Below are 26,443 nucleotides of genomic sequence, written 5' to 3' on the forward strand. Positions count from 1 at the left end.
AGGACACTGCCTTTAGAGAACTACTCCTTTTGGAATGATTATGTTTAGCTGAAAGCTGTTTTGTGGAATATAATGCAAGTGTGTGACTGTGTGACTGTGTGTCTGTGTGTTCACAGACATACACACATAAATATGCAAACACATGAATTAAACTTGTTCTGTATGTTAAACTCTTCAAACTTCTTATATAAAACATGATATCTATTCTATAAAGAATTACTGAGGTTTTATTTATTTTTAAATTAACAACAGATTTGACTCAGTGGTTTTTCAACCCAGTCAAAGTTTATATATTCCTATTCCCTCTACAAAGCATTAAGGAATAAGAATAGTTGGAGAGGTATGGGGAAGTTAAAGAATGGCTATAAAAATGCAAAAGCAGGCATGTTGAAAGAAATAATAGACTAAGGGAAAATAGAATATTAATTCACTCTTGAAGAAAGAGGGATGAGAGGCAAACATTACTTAGTCTATTCTACATTTCCCTTTTCTCCCCATTACCAGCCCTTCCATTTTACTTAATTATAAGCTTCATAAGATTGTGAGGGTGACATATGTGAGGGTGGGACTTTGGTTCTCTGGAGAGGAAGGAATTAAAAAATAGGAGGCCCTTAGGGGTTGGGTGTCTTCCCTTGGTTTTGGAAAGCTAAAGAAGGGTGGGGACTCAGAAAAGGAATGGACAGCTGGTTGTACTAGGGCTTGCCCTAGGCTGTAACTCCAAAAGGAAAGGGAAGGAAAAGGGGGGACCATAATATTTTTTCCTGGGATGTTCATTCCATAATTCTATAATTGGATGGGATTTCTATCTGACAGGAACTGAAAAACAAGGCATTAAACCATAACGCAAAGAGATCCAAGATTTTCCATTTAGTTTGTGTACCATGTCTATCTGTGAAGATCAGATGTTCCCATGTATATCATGCTTGTACTTGGTTTGCATTAGTCCTCTTTGAGGCCTTTCCTTCGAATTCCAAGTGTTTAGCAAAGCATCTGGCAAATTGATAAATACAGGTTGACTAGACTTGACCATATTTAGTACACAGTGAAATTAGTGTTTTGTATTCCCATCATCACAAACACTTTTTGTGAATGGTTTTATAGAATTAGTAATGATTGACTGGGAATGATTTTTGGATATAATTTTGACCATGCAGAAGGTATGTGATCTTGGTCAAGTCATTTAGTAGAAGATCATAGATTCAGAGGTGGAAGGAAAGTTAGAGATCATATCTGGATTTCCATCAATTTCTCTAAAGGAATGGGAAGGTGATAGATCTCTGAAGTGAGTGTCAAGGTGCTATATAGTGGAATGAGTGCTAGGTTTGAACCCTAATTCCAACATTCATCACCTGTAGTGACTTTGTATATATTATTTTATGTCTCTGAATCTGTTTCTTCCCCTATAAAATGGGGATGATAACAATGCTTGAACTATGCCCTTCTTAGGATAGCTTTGGGAAAAATGTTTTTTTAAACAATAAAACATCATATAAATATGAACAATTGCTATCAAGCCCTTCAGATTAAGATTTTCTGACATATATGATGGTTAATGTCATTTAACATGTGACTAGTGGTTAATATTTTACTGAGTCTATAAATAGAAAAATGTTTCTTTTCTTTGACAAGAGGTTTTTTTTTAATTAAATAATTTGTCAAACTATAAGCAAAGATAGCTTTAAGCATTCTTTTTTGGTAATATTTTGAGTGTTACATTTTCCTCCTTCCTTCCCTTCCTTGCTCCTTTCCTTTGAAAACAGATAATCTGATATAGGTTATATATGTATAGCTATGTTAATCATATTTCCATATAGTCATGTTGTGAAAGAAGATTCAAAAGAAAAGGGAAAATAAAAATCATGAGAGGAAAATAACTATAAAGAATAAAATGTTTTAAAAATGGAAGATAGTATGATTTGGTCTGCATTCAGACTCCGTAGTTCTTTCTCTGGATGTGTATGGTATTTTCCATCCTTAGAATTCTCTTTGATCATTGTACTGCTGGGAAGAGCTATCAATCATAGCCATTCATCACACAATGTTGTTAATGTATACAATGTTCTCTCGGTTCTGCTCACTTCACTCAGCATCAGTTCATAAAAGTCTTTCCAGGCTTTTCCGAAGTCTGTCCATTCATGATTAGAGAAATGTTTCTTTTAAAACTATTCAAAACTGATCATTTTTTCCCACTTATAGACATATTACAAAGATTGTATGACAGTGTAATGGGAAGAATGCTGAATTTGGAGTCAGAAGATCTCTTCTGGGATTACATTTTAGGCTTACTACTTAATTCTTGTATGATCTTAAACAAATAGCAATCATATTGTTCTTTCCTTTCTTCATCTGTAAAATGTAGAGATTAGAGCAGATAATCTCTGATGTCCTTATTGACTTTAGATCATATAACTTTAGAAGACAAACCAGAGTTTTGTTTTGTGTTTTTAAGGACTTTTTATTTCATTGACAGAAATTTATCAGTCCTTAGAAATAGTTTCCTCATTTCTTTTGTTTTATACATTTAAACAATATTTTCCCCCTCATTATTAACAGAAAAAAATAAAACCCAAGCAAGGAGAACTGGTGTGATAGACAGGACTGTGCTTGGAGTGAGGAAAACCTGTTCTCAAATTCCATATTGTATATTTACTAGCTGACCCTGGGCAAGTAACTTGCCTCTCTACAAATCAGTTTGCTCTTTTGCAAAGTGCTTGGGCTAAGTCCTGAATTAGAATGGTGACTAGTAAAGGTATTAAGAAAAGATAAGATAAGAGTGGATTGATGAGGATGACAGCAAGGAAGGGAATCTGTGTAAATAGGAGGGAGTTCAGAAAATGGAAGAGTTTATGATTCTAAGAGGAAAGAGAAGTTCTATTTTGGACAAATTGAGTATGAGATGCCTACAGGACATTGTATTTAAAATATCTCTTTTAAAATTATTGTTTTCCCAGGATATAACATGTTGCCCTATATATAATGCATATAGGATAAAGACTTTCTGAATTATTGAATTGGATTAATTTTTTAGCTCATTCAAGAATGTTTGAAGACACAGTTTATAAGAACTCAGAGATCTGAAGAATAGTACATATCTACATCTAAACCAAACATAGCATTGGGGAATGCAACTTTATTATAATATTTAGAAAAAAACTAATCCCGTTTTTGTACAGTTTATATTGTTTAAGCTGCTATCTAAGAAAATCAGTCTCTAGAGTGTTATGCTATATTAAGCACTAAAGAAACTCTAGATTTCTGATAAATTGTTTAAAAAGAAAAAGCATTCTTATGCCCCCCCCGGGAGTATTAAAAATACTTCAATTTTTCGCTTTGCCAATTGTTAAAATAAGGCATGATGATGATGAAGGGGTTTCTTTAATATCCCGTGTTTTGGCTTGTTTTCTAAATGATGCACAAGTGCCTTGTGTAAATGAACAACAACTATGTGATCTTTTGGAGAAAAATATCATGCTTCTTGTTAGGGGCATATGATACCTGCCCAAAAAACCTGGACACATTTTATACACAAGAAACACACAAACTATGCCAGGGGAGGGTTCGGGGAAAGTAAGAAGGAAGTGATTGAAGAGTAGCACAGTCAAGAAAGACCTCAAATAAGAGATAATTCAGGCCAATTTGACCTAGGATCCAAATTAAAATTAATATTTCCAAAGACTGGGGTAGATGAAAGGGACTTGCATCATTCTAAGCATAGAAAATAGCACAGGCAGAAGAGGTACATTAACTGGACAATAAGGGATGGAGATGGAACCCACTGAAAAGTCTAGTTTGAATGAAGCAAGTTACATGTGAAGGGTAAATGTAAGGTCACTGTAAAAAACATGGGATGCACATGTTCTGGTTTAATAGTAGTTCAGCTTTCATGATTAAGAGCTTAATTATTCTTGGCATATATTTGTATGCATTTTTAATTTTTTGAATTAAAGAGATTTAAATCCAAAGCATAGTCTCCTTTTCACAGTGGCTTCATCTGATTACTTTTCTATTTTGTTAAGTTTCTTAAATCACTTCTTTTTTTGTTCCTCATAAAGTGAAACAAACAAAACTCTGGTGTTTCAGTTTATATGGTCCTTCTTAATTGACTTTTGATGGGGGGAAAAAGACTATATCATCAAATGTGATGTAACTTATGCTTTTAGGTAGGACACTTTTGGATAGCATGCCTTTATATAGATTTCTGGAAGAGGAAATCCTTATTAGGCATTTGCTCTATTTTATGTATATGATCATAAATTCATAGCTGGAAGGGACCTTATAAGTCTAATATTTCCATTTTGAAAATGAGAACATTAAGGCCCAGACATTAAGGAAGTTATATGAAATTGCATAGATGATGTTTGTCCTTCATTCTCAAAGAAGACCATGACTTCAGAGAGGTGATGTCATGACAAGCACATGAATTGGATTTGAGTGAGGGGATGTTGTGCTTAGTCACCAACCTCACTTTTTCCTCCAGAGCCATCTGGGTCCAGTGGCCAGATATGAATCAGGACAATTGGAGATGGTTCTGGATACAAGGCAATCAGGATAACACAAGGCCCCAACAGTTGGTAAGCATCAAGTATTTGAGAAGGTATATGATCCCATCCTCCTAACTCCAAGTCAGGACTAGGAGCTGGTAAAGTACTGGCCTTGGCATCAGAATTACATAGGTAGTAAGTGACAGACCCAGAATTCATATCAGATCCTCTAACAGAAAGAACATGCTCTTTCTCCTGTGCTAAATTATGGGTAGAAGGGGATAAGCCCTTCTATCTGTTAAAAATCTAATTTCATTCAGCCTTTTCACTGTCTACTTTATTTCAGTGACATAGTCATAGGAATTTAATCTATCTGCACTTTTCATTGCCATCCTCCTTTGTCTTCCACTTCCTCATCTTCTCCCATATCCAGTGTTCAGAGTTATTGTGATTTCCAACTTCTCATCCTCTGTGGTTTCTGAAACATGCATATAAATCTCCATTAGACATTCTAATGTTTCTTAATTCTGGAAACTATTGGAAAGTGATGAGTTATTTCTTTTTTAAACAGAGCAAAGGGCTTACACTTAAGATGTTAGCATGAATACATTGATGGGAATTCACACATGTACTCCAGTAAAGTTCTGAAAAAGTGAATTCAAGACCAAATTATTATCTTCCCAATCAGATGGACTTAAGTTACTCTGGTTCATTGATATTGATGTCTTTAAACACTGAAGGAATCTCAAAACAAAGAGGTAGTAGGAAATGACATTTTTGTCCCCGATTTTCCATTCACATTTTTCAGGGAATATATGAACAAGAAAAACAAGTTCATATGTAGTACCTTAGTTTTATACTAATGAATATGTTATTCTGTAAAACCAAACAGAGCAAAATAAAAATTTTCTTGAGAATATTTCCTTTTTATTTTTTCAAATACTCTTTTTTAGTCTGTTAATATAATTTAAACAGTTTCTATTCAGAGATGAAACTGAAATTAAACTCCCATTCAAGATTGTATTGTCCTCATCAAAGGGAAATGACATTTTTAAAAATAAATTTGTCAGAAATTAGCTTGCCTATTTCTCCTATATTAAATGAGGGGGGGAATCTATATTCTATTAATAAATTACAAGAAAAGCTTGTATTAGAAGGTCAGGAAACGACAAAAACTTTGATATGTTGAGCCAAAAGAGATTGTTTTCCAAAGTGTTGCTCTACAAATTTAAAATCTTTATAAAAACAAGAGTGGAATGTTCACAAGCATATAGTCACTTAATCCACATTGCTTTCTGTTTTCCCAGGATAGTCATTTTATTCTTGGTGGATTAAATTGCATGAGAACCCAATTTCACAACTTGAACCAAGTGATTCTCACTTTGAAGTATGGTATGAGAGACATTGATTTAAGCTGGACAAGTAAAGCTTGAGAAGGGTAGGAGTTAGGTATACTGAGGGCATCTGCCACATTGTTTCAGTCATTTGTCACTAAGGCATTAACCCCTTTAATGCCTTAGTGAGTATCTACAGTGGGAATAGGTTTGTTTTTTCCATGCTATCAAAAATTTATAGTGGTTTAGTACAGATTCTCAGTCTTTTTGAAATGGTAATACTACCCATGTAGGATCAGAGTATCACAGTTTTAACAGAAAGTTCCCTCAAAAGTCAATGTTCAATCCCCTCATTGTATAGATGAGGAACCTGAGGCCCAGGTACTCATCTATCCTCCAGCTGTGCTCTTCTACCGCTTCAAAAAAAAAGAAAAATGGTTTATTGGTAGTTTTGAAATTAAAGTTAAGAGGCATCATGGAATAATAACTGTCTCTGGGCAGTGGAGGACCTTTGTTCGAACGTTTCTTTTGTAATGCTTACTACCTGTGTGACCTTGGACAGGTCACTTAACCTTTCTCTACCTCATTTACCCCATTTATAAAATGAAGGCCTTGCAATAGTTGTCCTAAAAGGTCATTTCCAGGTCTAGAACTATGACCCCATGTATACACATGTTAAATACATTGTAGACTGGAGTTAATCTCAGAAGGAAGGCAATAACTCGAAGAGATAAGAGAGGACTACTCCTAAGAAAAAGCCTTCAGTAGAAAGTCTGTTTTGAATTGAGTCTTAAAGGAGTCCAGGAAAGGCAAGAGGTGAAGAGGGAGAACAACGAAGGCAAAACGAGACTTTTAGTAAAAAAAAAACAATGGAACATCGTGGATATTAGGAAGAGCAAATAAGTCAATGTTGCTATATTGTAAGGAAGACTAAGAAGGGAAAGACTTAGATATATAAAAGACTTTAACAGTTCTTACACAATTCTTGACAGCCTAAAAACATTTTCATATCTCCGAATCATATAATATTAAAGTTGGGAAGGACCTTAAACCCATTTTATATCCCTAAATATTGAGTGAGATGCCCAACATTACAGCTGTAGTAAGTGGAAGGGGTGAGATTGGAATTCACATTTTCCGTGTACATTTCTCACCAGATGTATCTGTTGGATTCTATTCTGCCAGTAGCATTCTCTTCCCAGGAAAAACTTATCACAAGGAAATTCATCATGACAACAGCATTGGTACTCACACTTTATTTTTAGTACCTTCAGTCAACTCTGTCCTTATTGAATGTGTGAGGGGAAAAAAAAAACCCCAAAAACAAAACCGCCCTCTCAAGGCCTCCATTTAAAGAGGTCACAGAAACCTCTCAAACTCTTTAATTTCTTAGCAGCTGCACCCCTTTGAATTCATTCTATCATAATATCCCTGTGCTAAAAAGTACTTTCCCTCTCCATCTCACTTCAGCTTTCTTTTATGTATTAAACTCTAAACTCTTTGAAGTCAGTGATTATATTTTAGACAAATTTCTATCCTTAACAATTAGCATACTATCTAGCACATAGTAATCTCTCTCTCTCTCTCTCTCTCTCTCTCTCTCTCTCTCTCTCTCTCTCTCTTTAAGGTTTTTGCAAGGCAGATGGGGTTAAGTGGCTTGCCCAAGGCCACACAGCTAGGTAATTATCAAGTGTCTGAGGTCAGATTTGAGCTCAGGTACTCCTGACTCCAGGGCTGGTGCTCTGTCCACTGCACCACCTAGCTGCCCCCACATAGTAATCTCTTTAAAAAAAATGTATTGTATTGTATACCCAATGCTGAGAATCATCACTCTTTTCTAGGGAATGGAAATCAGAAGTAATCTTAATAGATACAAATCAGGTAGTTGAATTACTCCACATTACATTAGAAACCTATTCTAATTCTCTTACAAATGCCTTCTCTCTTCCTTCCCCCTTTGCACTTTTATCTATTTGCACGAGTTTTTGGTTTTTCTGTGTTCATGCTCCCCCCCCCCCCAATAGAGTAAAAGAGTAAAAGTTTCTTGAGGGTAGTAAGTGTTTATATATATATATATATATATATATATTAATTTCCTCAGCACCTAGTAGGCAATATATAAATGCTTCTTAGATGAATTTCTCTGAATCTGGCTCTCATTGCTCATTTTTCTAATCTGGTGTGTGATGTGGGATTGGTTCTAGAATGACATGAACCCTATTTGACCCAAACTGAAGCAGACCCAAGTGAACACTCCCTCTCACCACAAATGCTAATATTAAGTAGGAAAATCAAGACCAGACACTCTTGAGTGTTGCAACCAACTGTGCATCCCAGCCTCAACATGTCTCTCCCTGGATCACTCATTCACTCTTCTCTGTAGCCACATGCTTCTACTTCATTACCACACACAGTAACTTTCACTAAACACTTCCAGTTCAATTGTTTTCATCTAGACTTTGTGTAACACCTTTTGTATGCGAGGGCTAAGGCTAAATTCTGGGGAAACAAATGGAAAATATTAATCCAAGAGTTGGACAAACAGGTTCCCATTAGCATCCTTCTTTTACTTCCATTCACCAGTTATCACTTGTTTCAGCTGGCCCCTGCAATCCTGAAACAAAAAGAAGGACTTAAGATCCTCTCTTGGTTATAGAAAAAGGCATTGCCTGCCCTTTTTCCATCCTTCTCCCAGTACCACCCATCCGTTTCCATTACACCACAAAGTCAATCAATAATAGTTTATATTTCTATAGGCAAAACTTGTGTATTGTTGATACAAACTGAATTTCACTATAATAACATTAATATATTGTTGTGTCATTTTAGTCATGTCAGACTCTTCGTGATCCCATTTGGGGTTTTCTTGGCAAAAATTCCGGAGGGTTTGCCACTTTTCCAGCTCATTTTTCAGATGAGGAAACTGAGGCAAATAGGATTAAGTAATTTGCCTAAGGATACACATCTAGTAAGTGTTTGAAGTCAGATTTAATTTCCGGAAGAGAAGTCTTCCTGACTTCTGATTTAGTTCTCTATCCATTGTTTTCTACCTGCTACATTAACAAATTGTCACACCTTATTGTGTTGTTTCTGTTCATCCTTTGTACAAAGAGGGCCAATGAGTTCAGCAGGATGATGTCTTGATTTGCAAGTGAATTGGATTTAAATGAGGTAGGGTTGTGTTAGATTATTGGCCTCACTCCTCCACAGTCATGAATCTAGTGGCAAGACATAGGAGAGGACTACCAGATACAGTTTTTAAATTTTTAATCTTATTTTAATGTTAGTTATTATTCAACCAAACATCAGAGATCAAATCAACTCTTCTTACTTTGGCTGTTCTATCCTGACTGGCTCCTACTTTCTTTCTACCCACCAGGGTTTCCCATCTCAGATTGCATAGCCCTTCCCATCAACTGGTTTCAGTGATGCTGAACCCTATATCTAAAACTGTAGGACACTGAGTAGAATGAAGAGAAGGGTGTTAGGAAAAGATTGACAACCACTCAAAAAACAGCAAAGTTTCAGAGGGCATCATCCAAAACAAAGAAGAAAAATGAAGAAAGATGTTAGCTCTAAGGAAAAATACTCTATTTACTGATTGCTCAATGTTCTGGTGCTTATTACATATGTGATATTGGGAAAGTCATTTGAATGACTTGAATGAAATATCTGAAAAGAATTTATCAGGCTTTTACTATGAGCCAACATTCAACTATATTTTTATTTACTATTTAATAACTTATTTATATTTTCATATTTAAAATCATTTTTTCAGTTATATGGGAATAATATTTATCTTTAAAAATTTTGAGTTCAAATGTATTATTTATCTTTTAAAATCAATTTTTCTTATTTTCCAAATAATTCTTATCTTTATTTAAAAAGAATACTACTTTATTTTTGCATATTGAACTGTAGTCTCCTGATGCTATTGTTTTTAAGCATCAATTGCCAGGCCAAGATGCGATTAAATAAATGCAAAACTAAAAAAAAAAATCAGAGCAGTCTGACTTTTGGGGGTTCATGTTAAATAGTTATTATATTGGCAGCTCCACAGACAATTTGGGTTTCTCATGTGGTCATGGCTTATAGATGGAACATCGTAACTTTATGGATGCCATTTTCTTTTGGTTCACCTTAAAGTTTTAGGAATTTCTTCATTTTAAGTTATCCAAACATGATTTTATTCAGATAGCTCTTTAGAGAAAATTATCTGTACCCATTTAAAGGGGGAAGTAATCAAAAAAGTATATATCACTGTGTTTCCTGTGGAAATATGATAATAAAATTCAGGGTCAGTTATATTCTAATATACACTAAATGTTCAGAGACAAAAATGCACAAAAATAATAAATCTCAAACCAAGATCTCATTATCCGTACCTTTCACTGGGTCTTGATTATGTAAAGACATGTAGAATAATAGCTTCATTGTTTAGGATTATTCATACACTTGTTTGGCTATATTTTGACATTCACTTCTTACATGGGAACAATATGTTTGGAGCACAGACACAAGCATTTACCAAAAAAATGTCCTCTGGATAACCATAAGTGGTTGTTTGTGGTAAGATTGTTGCCAAATTGGAAGTTTGGCAGCATTAACTTAGTTCAGGAAATAAATTATGATAAGTAAACAAACTTATTTATTTATTTCATGCAGTCTAACCAGCATCTATTAAACACCTACCATGATTCAGGGATTGTGCTAGTCACTGGGGACGACAAGACAAAAAGAAAACAGTCCCTGCACTCAAGGAATTTACATTTGATAGGGAAGATAACCTGTACACATATAAGTAGATATATAATATATATTAAGTAGTCTTCAGGGAAAGATCACAAGTCTAATAGGCAAGACAGATTGTAAACTACTAGGACAAGGTTTCCAAAGGGTGCAGTGACAGTTCAGTGAAGGTAGAAGACCTATCTCATTGGGGCAGGGACACTGGTGGGAATGGGGTTGAAATGGATGGTCTAGCCAATCAACAACTCCAAAGCACAAGAATAGGGAGTGGAAAAAAAAGTAGTTGATCATCTCAAAAGGTAAAATTGATTTGATTATCCTTGGAAAGGAAGAAGAACTTCAATATTGAGTAGATTATCTTCCCCTAGAGTGGCACATAAGATACAAGAGATTCTTTGTTCAAGGACTCAGCAGAGGCTCAGATAATTAGCAATTTTTCTTTGTAGTGATGCCATTTAATATTCACTGAATCTGGTAGGGATTATTTCACACAGGATGAGATGGTTTCCACTTAAGAAAACTTTCCTCAGGATTTTATTGTCCAGAAGATTAGGTATTTTTATTTTATTTATTTATCTGTCTATCTATCTATTTATTCATTCATTCATATTCATTCATTCATTCATTCATTCATTTTGCAAGGCAATGAAATTAAGGTAATTATTAAGTGTCTAAGGCCTTATTTGAACTGGGTCCTCCTGACTTCAGGGCCGGTGCTCTATCCACTGTGTCACCTAGCAGCCCCGAATTTTAATGTAAAAGTCCATCTTATGGGTAATTAGTATTCTTGGGATCTGGCAGAATTCCCACTGCACTTTTAGATCTACTATATGTAATAGTAGAAAGGAATATTATCTTTATAGCTTTTAAAAACTTTTATTATAAGGAAAGCTTTCCCTTCTTTTATGCCCTGAAAGGTAACCTAGATCTTGAAATTTTTACCCCATCAGAAGGTTCTATGCAACAGTTCAGATCTCCCTAAATTGAGATTTTTTTTTTGAGGTGGTTCAAATAAACCTTTCCTATAAAGGATCTTGAGAGGGGAATGGGCAAAATTTTTGAAAGATGTTTTTCTCACTGTTGTCTTGGAGGTGGTGAAACTATCTTAATATAATTATGGTGAATGTGAATTCACCTAGAAGAAAGGAGATCCTTTAGTCAACTTGGTGGAAATCATAAGACTTTGGATAAATGTGAAGAGGAGTATTCATCCAGATTTTCTGAAGAAGGGGACAAACTTCTCAGTTTGCCTCTATAGAGACAAGGTTTTGGTAAAAATCACAGTAGTTAAATATTCATAAAGTAACAAGTTGGAAATGTTTTTTGCAAAAATTATCTCATTTGATCCTCAGAACAACCTTGGGTAGAAGGTACCATTATTATCCCCCTCATCTCCCTGATGGGGCTCTCAGGGATGAATAGGTTTGTATTGGTGGTTAAAGAATGAAAATTAGTGGATTGCTGTATGGGGCAGATTTTGGTATTAGATCAGGTTCTGGGTTGGGCCATGGTATTTTACTGTTTAGTCATTTTCGGTCATGGCCAGCTCTTTGTGGTCTTGTTTTGGGGTTTTGTTGGCAAAGATCTTGGAATGGTTTGACATTTCCCTCTTCAACTTATTTTACAGATGAGGAAACTGAAGTTAAATGAATTGCCCAGGGTCATACATCTAGTAAGACTGACATTAAATTTGAACTCAGATCTTCCTGACTCCTGGACACCACATCTATTCACTGTGCTTCCTCACTGCTTCTTTTAATATCTTAATTACCTTTCTATGCATGAATCTGACTCATGATGGAAATCACTGACTCTGCCATTGCTTCTGTGGCCGTATTTTCCTGATCATTGTTACTCTTATAAAATGGAAAATTCATTATGAATTGCCCAAATATTACCATTGCATGGACTGTACTTTTTTTTTTTTTGCAAGGCAAATGGGGTTAAGTGGCTTGCTCAAGGCCACACAGCTAGGTATGGACTGTACTTTTTAAAAGAACTTTTATTTATTGGAGGCCTTTCCTCTTTATTTGTATTAATCTCCTCCTCCTCCTCTAAGCTGCTTATCCCAAGCTTCTTCCTGAGGTAAAGTTGTTTAAAGATCCTAAAAATTATAGAGAAGCCCCCTGGGGAATATTTGGGGGCCCTTGTCTCTAAATAGTGGAATGTGGTAAGACTAGACCAAGATGGTTTCTCTTTAAGAAGGAAAAAGATATCTTCTGGATTTGGTTCATCCCTCACACTTCCAGTGAGGGATATAAAAAGTCTAGTCTATGGGGTGTTTATTGTACCTGAGATTTATTGAAATTCCCACTGCCTTCCAAGGTATCTCTTGGACTTCATTATGACTGATGAGTACAATCTGATTATTAAATAAAATTGCAATAATTATAAAAGTAGAGGGCAATAACATTTATTATAGATCCTTTAAAATATGGGTTATTATATGCAATTTTATTTTTGTTGCATTTTATGGTCCACTAATGATCTCTTTGAATCTCTTTCCAGTTCTCAAATATAGGATTGACCAGGTTAGGCCTAGCCTATAACAGTGAGGCTCTTTTTGTTGAAGTACAGGTTTTTTAAAAAAATAGTCCCCCCGCCCCTTAAAAATGAGAGATGATTAAGAAACAGTGCCAAGTACTATAAAGTTTGCATGGGCTCAGGCATTTGATAAATATGAATAGAGTTTGAGAGTCATATGTGATGATTTATTTAAAATGTATCCTTTTAATCAATTTGTTAAAAAAAAAGATTAAAAAACTAGATTTCACTAGTAGAACTGATTGAAATGAGGTAAATATCATATGCACTCTGGTTCTGATGGCAGTATTTTTCTATCAATATAGTATAGGTTATATTTTAAATACTCACATTATTGTTGACCCCAGTCTGGAGAGAGCACTTACAATCATGCTACTTCATCAGGGGTTACAATAATGGCAGAATTCTGTTCTCACTCAATGAGCTACCAGCAGTAGTTGTCTTTGTCCAGTCAATGAGAAAAGAAATCTCTTTTCTGAAAAAGGAGGTCCCCAGTAAAACAGCTTGGTGAATCAGCTGTCTTAATATAAAGCCTTCCTCATTTTCTATCCCCAGCTTCTTATGACTCTTCCTGCACTCAGCTCACTTTCCTGCTTCTTGTCTTCCTGTAATTTCTTCTCAAAGCTTTTCCTTCTCCTTTATTCTTAATCCAACCTCCTGATGGCCAATGATTCATGTTTGATTTATGAAGAAAAATTCAAGAAATTCATGTTTCTGTCAAGTATGAACCTAGAATTCTTTATTTAATCTTTGCAAGGTGTCCAAAGTTATTTGATTTGTAACCTTATCAGTTTAAACTTTACAATTCTAAAAGAAGTCACATGTAAATGAAATGAAGGATGCCAACACCCTGCAGCCATCATTACCCCAGTCATCACTGTTTTCAAACAAGTCCTTTCAATGCATGCATCTGTTATCAGTTATCTATCTGGTTCTCCCCAAAAACTAACTTTCTCTCTTTAGCATTTTTTCTTTGACAGATCATGCATTTTTTCATTTTTCCTTACACATATAATTTTTTTCTGTCCTTTTAAGCAGCCATACAGTTTATATATAAAAAGGACAAAGGACTTAGAAAGAACTGATGTTTGCATACATGTTGAATCATGCAATTCTTAGTTTTTTTCTTTCATTCTTTTTTTTATTTGAATCTTCTTGTACAAAATGTACCAATATGAAATATTTTACATGATTGTACTTGTAGAATCTATATCTGATTGCTTATCATCTCAGATGGGAGGAGGGCAGGGTGGGAAAAGGAATATATTTTGGAATTCAAAATTTAACAAAAATGTTAAAATTATTATAACAAATTGGGTAAAAATAAAATATATTACAAAAAATATCTATCCAGGAGGAGGCCTTTTTCAGACAGAATATTCATCTGAAGTTCCTAACAATGATACATCTTATGAAGAAAAATAAAGAAGAAATGTTAGCAACAATTAGTAGCATTAGGTCTCTAAGTGCTCAGGTTTAAAAATAGTATGCACTCAGTTTGTAGATTAATTAAGAGATGTTAAGCTCAGAAAAAGCTTTTCTAATTTAATTTACAAAGCAAGGACATTCCCTTCTTGTTCTGTCTTCTGTTGATTCTGTAGTAAATGTAGGAAAATAGGCACTAGGGAGAGGGCATAAAAAAGGGAAATTGAGGTATTTGGAAATAGATAAATTGAGTTGGAAGGAGGGAATAGTGTGAGAAATAGGGAAGTGCTAACAAAGAAATGGCTAGCAAAACCATTCATATTCTGGTGGTTATATCATTGAATATAACTATTTGATCTCAGCAAAACCTTAGACCCTCTGACAGGGAAATCTTAGAGTTGACATAGATCATCTAGTTCAATTTTTCCCCAAACAGAAGCCCCTTATGTTTGACATTCTCCAATGATCCAACTGTAATGTTAATTTCCTAAAGGAGCTATGCTTCCTTAAAAGCAGAAAAGACAAGACATAGAATTATAACTGTGATACTATGAGGTTCTTCTCCATGTGGGTCCAATAAAAATATGTCAATGTATTGTAGATCTATAAGATAAACTGTTGTTTGTCTTTCATTTTCGAAGAGGACCAATGCTTCACTCTCTATTCTAGAGTCATCAAAGTCCAGTGGCAGGACAAAAGTTATCACTGATGGTCCAGGATACAGTGACAATATTGATGTCTGACCAACCTCAACAGCACCTATTGGATATGGTGCTCAGAGAGGACTAGAACTTTTGGTGTGAAGGCTTACCTGGCCCTTTTCAGGACTATTCATCTACTTTTGTCCACTTTCACCCAACTCACACCCATGTCTGTGAACCTATAGCAGTGTAGTGGTCATACCCCAAAACCATGTTAGCAGATGGGATAAGGAGCCCTAGACCCATCATTGAATTAGGGGATTTTGCCTATCCAAATATGTGCAGGTTTCCCCTGGCAGAATGGGTAGATGAGAGCAATTTGTTCCACTGAAGGTGGTAGAAGCAGGCATAAAATAAACTTTGGAGAAGATAAAAATGAAGAGGTTGTGGAAAACCATTTTTTTCACTAGAACTTTTTTAAATTGATTGGAAGAAACATGATAAAATAATTTTATGAAGGATGAATGCAGAGAGACTGTTTAGAGTTTGAAAGAAGCTGAAGCAAGAATTTTTCTATCATGGCTAGAGAAAAGTTAGAAAAGACAGAAAGAGGTTAGAGAATCCATTTTTGAAGGAAATATTTTAATTTTTAATTTGTGAAGAAGATGGAGAAAATTCTTATGAAGTACCTTTGTTATAAGAAGTTAACTAAATGTTAAGAAACTGGTCTCAGAAGTGAAAAGAAATCATCTGCCATTATTGTGAGGATTTTAAATGAATGAAGCTGTCAGTTTCATCATAGATAAATGTTAGAATGTTAGAAATAGTTATTTTTGTTTATTTTTTATTGTTGATTATGTTAGAAATTATTGTCTAATTTTATTATTGACATTGATAACAAATCATATATATTAAATAACCTTAATGTTTATTTAATCTTGGGACATTTAGGAATTTAATAGGCAGATATTAGTACTATTGGAAAAGGAGGTTTTTCTAATTTCCCAAACAAATAATATTGATTAATTTATTGGGGGATTGAGGTTCAGTTGACAAATTGCGAGAGATGCTGAAATTTTATTGATTAATGAGGAGATATACAAATACTCCTGGAGTGTACTAGAATTTGGAGTGATTAGATTTAATATGGCAGTCAATGGTGTGTAGTCCATGTAAACCTGTTAGATGTGATAGGTAAACTCTCCTATAATTCCACTACATTAATAATAATAGTTGATAATTATAATTGTGTAATTATAAGATGCTTTATGTATATTTACATATGTTAATATAGGTTTAAAATTACAGGTATATAATTGGATATATATATACATATATGTGTATATATATATATATATATATATATATATATATGGTTGGAGGATCAAATCAGTATATACACATATTTTACACATTTATACAGAGAGAGAGAATGTAAAAAACTATGAGAGACTACAGGTATCATTATTCTTATTTTGAAAAGGATAAAACTGAGACTGAGGGGTGAAATAGTGACTTATTTGTTGTCAGTAACTATCAAAGGTAGAATTTAAACTCAAGTTTTCTCCTGACTTCATATCTAGTTTGCTTACCACCATATCTGCTATTTCTTTCATAGTAACTCTCCCATTTTACTTGAGATTTGCCAGTTCAGTGCCATGGAAACAGGAGTCAACAGTTTACTTGATAAAACTCTGATAGTTAGGACCTTTTATATTTTTTTTTACTCAAATGTAACCACATTCCCTCACTATAACTTCCACTGACAAGGTAGGATCAAACAGAAGAGGTCTAATCCCCTCCTTCCCCTATGATAGCTCATCATATATTTAAATAAAATCATCAAGCCATTCCAAAAATTTCTCTTGTTCTGACTAAAAATCAGTCAGTCAACAAGAATTTATTATACAACTGCTATTAAAGCTTTGCATATAGCAAAAAAATTAAAAATAAAGGCAAGGGGAAAGAGTTCAGTAAAACTAACCAAGACAAAAAAAGTTTCTCAGTATAATTTTTAGTTATTAATTAAATATTCAATGAGAGTTTAATTTTAATTTTAAGAGAAAAATATAGTCAAAGTGCAATTTGCTAAAGGACACTTTCTTTGTTGAGTATTATTAAATTAATAATAAATTAAATTTAGATAATCTTGATTAAAGTTCTCTTAATGCCTAACTCTTTCACTAGGATATAACTTGTTTGATGGATTTTTTTTTCCCACCAATACTAATAATTACTGTGGACAAATCTGTTCCCCAAGCATTTAAGATGAAATTCTTTATATTGAGAAATCTACTCTCTATTCTTTTTTTTTTTTTTAGGTTTTTGCAAGGCAGTGGGGTTAAGTGCCTTGTCCAAGACCACTCAGCTAGGTAATTATTAAGTGTCTGAGGAAGGATTTGCACTAAGGTACTCCTGACTCCACCTAGCCGCCCCCTATATTGAGAAATCTAAATGAAACTTTTAGTGTCTAAGACAAAAAGATACTAATAGCTGCCTAACCAATAAGCATATTAAAAGATGATTTTTTTTATTCTGTTAGCCCTTGAAGAATTGTCTTATTGTCTCAAAGGCTGGTTTTGTATGTCCCTGGTTTTGGTCTGTGTTTTCTTTATTGCATTTTGTGTGAAGAAATGTGTTATTCAAGTTTCACTTTCAAGTCCTGATCCATTGTCAGTTTTTTATTAAGAATGTTGAATTTGGCTCTATTTCTATGTTAACAGTGATAAACTCTATCATTCAGTCATTACAGAATATAGGATGCTGTTTGTTCACCACATGGGGATTCAGAGTAATTTTTAATATAATGCATTTGACAAGGAGAAAAAGAAAAAAAAATCAGTTGGAAAAAGAATGTAGTGTTGGAATGGAAATCATACAGTTATGTTGACTCTCCATAAAGTTTAATTTTGCTAAAAGTCACTTATCTGAAGTGGACAGAAAGCTCAATTTAAAAATGATTATCCCAGCTTTGTTAAAGTTTCTAAAAGGCTATAAATTTGTTTCTAACTGTTTTGTATTTCTACAGATATGTTGGGCTAAAAAAACCAATCAACCATCTTGCAGAGTTAGGATAAATCTGGTCAGATGGAAAATCCAAAGATGATTAATGACTGGGACTAAATTGCCCCTGGGAAATTGAAAACAAGAAACCACAATCAATCATAATGTGAATTATTATAGAGAACTAATGTCTATTGAGGATATAAAGAACTCTATTAATAGATGAGAAATACAAAGAAAAGATATTGACCGGGAAAATAAATTATGTATGTACATGTGTCTGTGTGTAAGAACATAATTAGCAATGCAAGACAGTTCCTGAGTCCTAAATCAGTTAATCAACAAGGATTTATTAAGTATCAAGAACAGTATTAGTTTCTAAATACTGTGTATTTGTTGAGGATACAAAGACAGAAGCGGAAAAATTCCCTGCCCTCTGACATCTTACATTCAGTGGGCATGAGTAGAATGGATGAATAGTGGAGCTCAAAATAACTCTGCTTTTAATCCATTGACAGGACCATTCTGGGCCTTGGTGAAAGTGGAAAGTTTCATCAGGTTGGTGATATTTGAACAGGGCTTTAAAGAATAAATGAATCTGTATGAGTAAAGAGAAATGACTTGGAAGCAAAATTGGTGACTGAGGTAGGAGAGCAAAAACAAAGATAGAGGTATGAATAGACTTGTCAGATAGAGAAGGGGATTCTTATGAGATAATAGTGTGAAATGACTAGAAAGTCAGGTTGAGGCTATATTGCAGAAGCTTAGGCTAAGGTTTATCCTGTAGGTAGTGGAAAAATATTGATGGCACAAGAGCAGAAGAGTAACATAATAAAAAAATATTTTACACTGGTCTTTCTAGAAAGTAATTAAACCTTTTGAAGGCCATAACATTTTTTTTGAAGATAGAAGAAAATGCTAAAAAATAGAGTCCTCTTTTGTTTTATTTTAAACAACAGACTGAACAAGGATACTTTCAATTCAATCTCATATACCCTTTGTATTTAATTCAATGAAAATTAATGCTTATAATCATGAATCAAAGGTACTACCTGGTGAATTTCTTTTAATACCATGAAAATTATGCACAAACATTCTAGAAATAGTTGCCATGAATGCTGAAACAGAAAGACTTTCAGTTTAAGTGGTAGTAAACCAGAAAGCACATTCCCCAAATATAATGATTATTTGATGTATTACTAATAGTTATAGTTAAATACTATAGTTAAGTATTTGGTATTTAAATGTCATTTTAATATTTATAGAGCCATTTATATATTTATATATCATATTATTTCATCTTTATTACAATTGTATGTTATTATTATTATTATTATTTCTATTTTACAGAAAAAGAAACATAAGTTTAAAGCAGTTAGGTTTCTAACCCTCTAACATTCGTCCCCAACAATTATCATCTTTATCTATTGCCATCTTTACTGATCTAACAGAGGGATGGTGAAACCTAAGTTACTTTCATTTACATTTCTTCGTATTATAGTTTTTAAACATTTTGATGTACTTTTCATTGTACCACATTGATGTTTGCATGAAATTTATTTTATATTTATTATTTTTATTATTATATATTATATTTATTATGTTATTTTATTTATAATTATATTTATTATATATTTATAATTAAATTATATATTTAAAGACTTACTGTGGGTCTATAACCATGAGCAGACAGGGTCAAAAAACACTAGCTTAAAAACCTAGCTTAAAGCTAGGGAGAGGTAAATAAAATCCATGAAATATCTCTCTGAATTTCTTTATTCAGCAGGAGTGTAATGCCCCATATCCTTCACTATAAGTTAATAATTAAATGTCTGAATCTCAAGTTCAGAAAGACTTCTCTTAAAAATGAAGAATAGGGCAGCTAGGTGGTGCATTGGATAAAGCACCGGCCCTGGAGTCAGGAGTACCTGGGTTCAAATCTGGTCTCAGACACTTGATAATTACCTAGCTGTGTGGCCTTGGGCAAGCCACTTAACTCCATTTGCCTTGTAAAAAACCCCCAAAAAAATATAGAAAAAATGAAGAATAATTCATGGCTGAATGACTATTTGCTGGGCCTTTAAAATATGCACTAGAGAGAGAAGGTGATCTTGCCTATGTGTCCATCTACTGCAGGAAAGAGCAGTGGACTTGTCAGAAAACAGAAGTTTGAATTCTAACCCTCTTGAATCACTTTATCTTTGCTGATCTGAGTTTCCTCATCTGTAAAATGAGAATTTTAGATTTACATGGTTGTTTAGGTCCCTTCCATCTTACAAATTTTGTGATTCTAATGTTTCTACTCTTAACACTCCCACAATTTCCTCTTTTGTTTTTCCCTCCCTGTACTTGGGACTTCTGTTATATTTCTTCTAGGAAACAGTAATAATAATAATAATAATAATAATAATAATAATAATATATTTTCAGAATTTACTGTGTGGTGCTATCTTACAATTATTATTTCATCTGATCCTCACAACAAGGTAAGGGAGGAAAGGATCATTATCTCTATTTTACAAATGAAGAAACTGAGGGAAACAAATTTGTCCAGTGTCACATAGCTAGTAACTATGGAGCCAGATTTGAACGAAAGGTGCTTCATGTACCCCTAATAATATCATTTAAGGAATGTTGCAATGGTGGCAATTAACCATATTTTTAAAGACAAAAGCATACTATAGTTGTGGTAGTTTTCTTGAGAAATAATGTGGAGTATGTGAAAGGATTTGATAATTTCCAGCCTGACTTTTTTTGTGTGAATTTGTTTGGGTATTAAAATTGTTTCTATATTCTCCATGGTTGTGAGATGCTTTTTTAAGTATCAAATGATCACTGACATTAAAAAAATCTAAATGAAGTTTTAAAAATTCAATTAGCCAGTGAATTATATTTAGAAAAGTCTAAGAAACTTAACCAAGTATTATCCTATAAAACCTGTTAACCTTTGAATTTGGAAGGGATATTTAAAATCTAACCTAAGGGAAGTCTGTCCTTGTGGTCACTATCATTTTGGAATGTTTTTAGGAAGTGTCCCTGATAACTAAAGAGAATAATCCTTTTTATCTACTTCTGGTTCATTACTCATGCTTTCAGGGCATATAATCCCTTGCCTTTCCTGCCCTTTTGATTTAGAATAATTTTAAAATAACACAACAAAATAGGACCTTTAATTTCTCTAATGAGGTTTTCAAACTAGGATCTCTGAACTTAAAAATATATAAGTTTTGAATAATTATATTTTAATATAGTTTACAATTCCAGCTATTTATTGTTTACAAACCTTATTCTGTGGAGATCATGACAAAAAAAGAAGGTTAAGAATTCCTTTTGCAAATATTTTGTGATATAAATTTGTTCATTGTTCTGATGCATATGATGCAAAGTAGTGTGAATTATTTTAAATGTGTATATTATACTTCTTTTTCTTCTAGAGGATTTTAAATTTCAAAAATGTTCTGTATTTTCCAAGAGCTCTACCTTGAGAAACAGAAAACCTTTTTTAAACCTCTGACTGTCTCTTAAAATCTTTGAGTCAGTCACTTAATCTTTCTAGGATTCAGTTTCCTTATCTAAAAAATAAAAGGGTTGACTTAGATGAGTTCTAAAGTCTTTGCCAGCTTTAAATCTATGAGCTCTTGAAAGCCAAATTGCAAACTTAGCTTGTCAAGTTCTTGTTTAGATTCATTCATGTATACATGCATTTAAGCTGGTTAGTGGGCATCAGGCTATGGCTTCTGGAACAAAGAAGCCTAAGTCCCTGATCTTCAAGACCTTTCAGTTTATATATGTAACTAGTAGATGGTGGAATCTGGCAGTATTTGAAGGGTTAAGATGGAAAGCAAAATATTTATAGTTGTAGCTATACTTAATGACTTTTTATTTTTTATATTAATTAATAATTTATTTATTATTATTTTGTACAAATAATATTTTTTATACATTACTAAAATATTCTTGTTTAAGAGTAAACATAATACACCTCCCCCCTAAAATATAGACCCGCATGAGCAATAAAGTAAAGGGGCAGAAAAAATAAAAATAAAATAATAATAATAATAATAAGTATGGCCAGGTGGCGCAATGGATGGAGCACCAGCCCTGGAGCCAGGAGCACCTGATCCCAAATTCAGCCCCATACACCCAACAGTCACCCAGCTGTGCAAGCCACCCCAACCTCATTGCCCTACAAAAACAATAACAAAAAAAGACCCAAAATAAAATAAAATAGCAATAATAACAGTAGAGGGTGGTGGACAGAGCACTGGCCCTTGAGCCAGGAGCACCCGGGTCCAAATCCAGCCTCAGACACCCAACGATCACCCAGCTGTGTGGCCCCAGGCAGCCACCCAGCCACATTTGCCCTGCAGCCCCCCCAAAAATAATAATAATAATGAAAAATGTGCTTCAGTCTGTGTTTCAACCACCACCAGCTCTGTTGCAGGTGGATCACATTCTTTATGATAAGTCCATCACAAAAGTTACATCCATGTTTTTCCACCGTTGCCATTGCTGATTGCAACTCCCTCCTTTCATATTTCTCCACTACCATGTACTATATTTTCTCTCTCCTTTCACTCTGACTCTGCTGTAGGGTAGCTGAGGGGCACAGCAGACAGATCCCCGGCCCTGGGACCAAGAGGCCCTGAGCCCCCATGCCACCCCTTAGGCCCAGCATCCACCTGGCCCTATGGTCCTGGACAGGCCATCCAATCCCAGCCCCTTGCAAGAAGTAAAAAAGAAAATGAGTTATATATGACCACTCTCCCCCCATGGTCCATCCTTCCATCACTCACATCCCCCTCTTCCCCCCGTCCCCCCCTTCTTACTCCAGATACCTATACCCCATTGAGTATATATGTTGTTTCCTCTCCTCTCCTGATGAGAGCAAAGATTCTCTCACCCCCCCTTGTCTTCCCCCCTTCCATATCATTGCAATAGCTCATTGTAATAAAGAAAAATCTTACATATATGAAATAGCTTATTCCTCCTTTCCTTTTTCTTTCTCCCATTACATTTCCCTTTTATCTATTCACTCCATTTTTACGCCACATTATATCTTCAAATTCAGCTTTCTCCTGTGCTTCATCTATAAAAGTTCCTTCGACCTGCTCTGTTAAATGAGAAGGTTCATATGAATATTATCAGTATCATTTTTCTATACAGGAATACATGCAGTTCATCAAGTCCTTCATATTTTCCCCTTCTCCTCCATTCTCTATGCTTCACCTAAGTCCTGTGTCTGTTTTTTTGTTTTTGTTTTTGCTTTTGCAAGGGTTAAGTGGCTTGCCCAAGGCCACACAGCTAGGTAATTATTAAGTGTCTGAGGTCAGATTTGAACTCAGGTACTCCTGACTCCAGGGCCGGTGCTCAATCCACTGCATCATCCTGTATTTGAAGATCAAACCTTCTGTCCAGCTCTGACCATACCAACATGAACATTTGAAATCCCCCTGGTTCATTGAGAGTCTATCTTTTTCTCTGGAAGAGGACATTCAGCCTTGCTGGGTAGTTGATTCGCGGTTGCAGTCTAAGCTCTTTTGCCTTCCGGTATATTATATTCCAAGTCCTATGAGCTTCCAATGTAGTTGCTGCTAAGTCCTGTGAGATCCTGACTTCAGCTCCACGATATTTGAATTGTGTCCTTCTGGCTGCTTGTAATATTTTCTCTTTGACTTGGGAGTTCTGGAACGTGGCTATGATATTCCTGGGGATTGTTTTTTTGGATCTCTTTTCTCAGGGAGATCAGTGGATTCTCTTCATTTCTATTTTGCCCTCTGCTTCTAGGATTATCATGGAAATTTTCCTGTAGTAATTCTTTGAAAATGATGTCAAGGCTCTTTTCCTGATCATGACTTTCAGGTAGGTATTCCAATAATTTTTAAGTTGACTTTCCTAAATCTGTTTTCCATATCAGTTGTTTTTTCAATAAGATGTTTCACATTTTCTTCTAATATTTCATTCTTTTGTTTTTGAATTATTATGTCCTGATTTCTCATAAAATCAGCAACGTCCCTCAGTTCCATTCTTTGTCTGAAGGATTTGTTTTCCTCAGAGAGTTTTCTTATCTCTTTTTCCATCTGGCCAATTCTGCTTTTTTAAAGCATTCTTCTCCTCAGTAACTTTTTGAACTGTTTTATCCATTTGACCTAAGCTAGTTTTTAACATGTTATTTTCTTCAGCATTTTTTGGGGTCTCCTTGACTAGGCTGCTGACTTCTTTTTCATGTTTTTCCTGCATCTCTCTCATTTCTTTTCCCAATTATTCTTCTGTCTCCCTCACTTGATTTTCAAAGTCTTTTTTGAGCTCTGTCATAGCCTGAGCCCAATTTCTGTTTTTCTTGGAGTCTTTAGATGCCGGAGCTTGTATTTCCTCATCTTCAGATTGAGTGTTTTAATCCTTGGGATCACAGGTAAAGTATTTCTCAATGGTGTTCCTCTTTTTTCTCTGCTTACTCATTTCCCCAGCCTGTGCCTGGTTTTGGGGTGCTTCCTGAGCTTTTGAGTATTAGTGGGACATGTCCCCCACAAGGATCTCCATGTGTAAGGCTCTGTCTTCCCTCCAGGTCTGCGCACCCCTCTGCCACGGGGCTGAGGTGGGGGGGTGGCCTGCTGTTCTATGAGGGGGCCTAGACTGCGATCAGGATCTGAATGTTGTCAGAACCCCAGAGTCCTGTTCCAGGGACAGAGGCCAGACCTCAGCTGTCTCACTTCACTCCCCTCTTTAATGATTTTTTTACAGAAGTTTTGTCAGTTTGAAAAATATCATGGTGGAAAAACAAATTATATAAAAATTATATCATCTTATACATATACATACACACATGTTGTAGTGATCAATGGAAGCAATATGCTAAGGGGTGATGCTAAGAAATATCCTTAACAATAATCACCTAACCATAGCTAGATTTCTGGATAATAACCCCGTAGTTCACTTATAGATGAACTATGAGGTTATTATCTTTTAAAGTTGTTCATTCTAATTTTGAAAAGCTTTTCATTATTTAAATATTCAAAAGGATCTTTGATTTCATCATTTGAATTCCCTCCAACAATGCATATCTCATCCAATGTCTGCCTGCCCATCCTAAATGGAGTTTATATATGGTCTCCCCAAGTTAATCAAGAGAGCAAGAAGGTCAACCTATCTTTTGCCATATGGCTAGTCTATTTTCTCTTCTTCTCATCTAATTACCGACACATTTACTCTTGTCACCTAATTACTTGATGACAGTTTTTCAGAGTTCCATATTGCTTATTCATTAGAGTCTGCTTATACCTACCATAATTCAGAGGAATGAAATGACTTTGTGTCATAAAGCAACACTAGAAAAATGCTGACTGTCAAAAGATGAACTTTTGCTTCCATAGGAAGTTTGTGATTATTAAAAAAAAATTAGAAAATAAAAAAGAGCTTTTATCCTGCTCTTTTTTTCATCCATTTTTTCCTGTCTCAAATATGCACAATGGTTAAAAATATCTTAAGATTATCTATCTATATGTATGTTGAATTGTGTACAATAGACAGCCTTCATCCACTTAATCTTTTCTGTCTGGATCAACAGGCCAAACTTCTTTGAATTTAATAGCTCTCTTTTAGGAGGAAGTGCAGTGTCTTGGGGTCTTACTATAATCCTTGCAATGCCATCTGTAATCAGGAGTATCTCGAGGACTTCATTATTCACAGGAAAACCACTAATATTTAATCCAAAATTTATCAACCTGTAATTTCTTTTTTTTCCGTCTTTGCATTGTCTCCATGTTGTACATTGATCCATATTTTAATGTGATAAGAGAGAAATCATATCCTGAAGAAACATAAAGTATAAGAGATAACAAGATCAGACAATAAGATATCAGTTTTTTTCTAAATTAAAGTTTGAACTTTGTTCAAACTCCACTGTTCTTTATTTGGATACGGATGGTATCCCCCATTGCAGAGAGCCCCAAGTTGTCCCTGATTGTTGCACTGATGGAATGAGCAACTCCATCAAGGTTGATCATCACCCCCATGTTGCTGTTAGGGTGTATAGTGTTTTCCTGATTCTGCTCATCTCACTCAGCATCAGTTCATGTAAATCCCTCCAGGCTTCCCTGAATTCCTGTCCCTCCTGGTTTCTAATGGAACAATAGTTTCCATGACATACACATACCACAGTTTACTAAGCCATTCCCCAATTGAAGGACATTTACTTGATTTCCAATTCTTTGCCACCACAAACAGGGCTGCTATGAATATTTTTATACAAGTGATATTTTTACCCTTT

General features: G+C 34.6%; 1 pseudogene; it reads left to right on the top strand.

Annotated features, from left to right (window-relative positions):
• LOC141491477 (baculoviral IAP repeat-containing protein 5 pseudogene) overlaps positions 1–26,443 on the top strand; it is a 104,680-nt pseudogene that overhangs the window by 24,273 nt on the left and 53,964 nt on the right.

Source organism: Macrotis lagotis, chromosome 6, assembly GCF_037893015.1.
Source record: "Macrotis lagotis isolate mMagLag1 chromosome 6, bilby.v1.9.chrom.fasta, whole genome shotgun sequence".
Classification (NCBI taxonomy): Eukaryota; Metazoa; Chordata; class Mammalia; order Peramelemorphia; family Peramelidae; genus Macrotis; species Macrotis lagotis.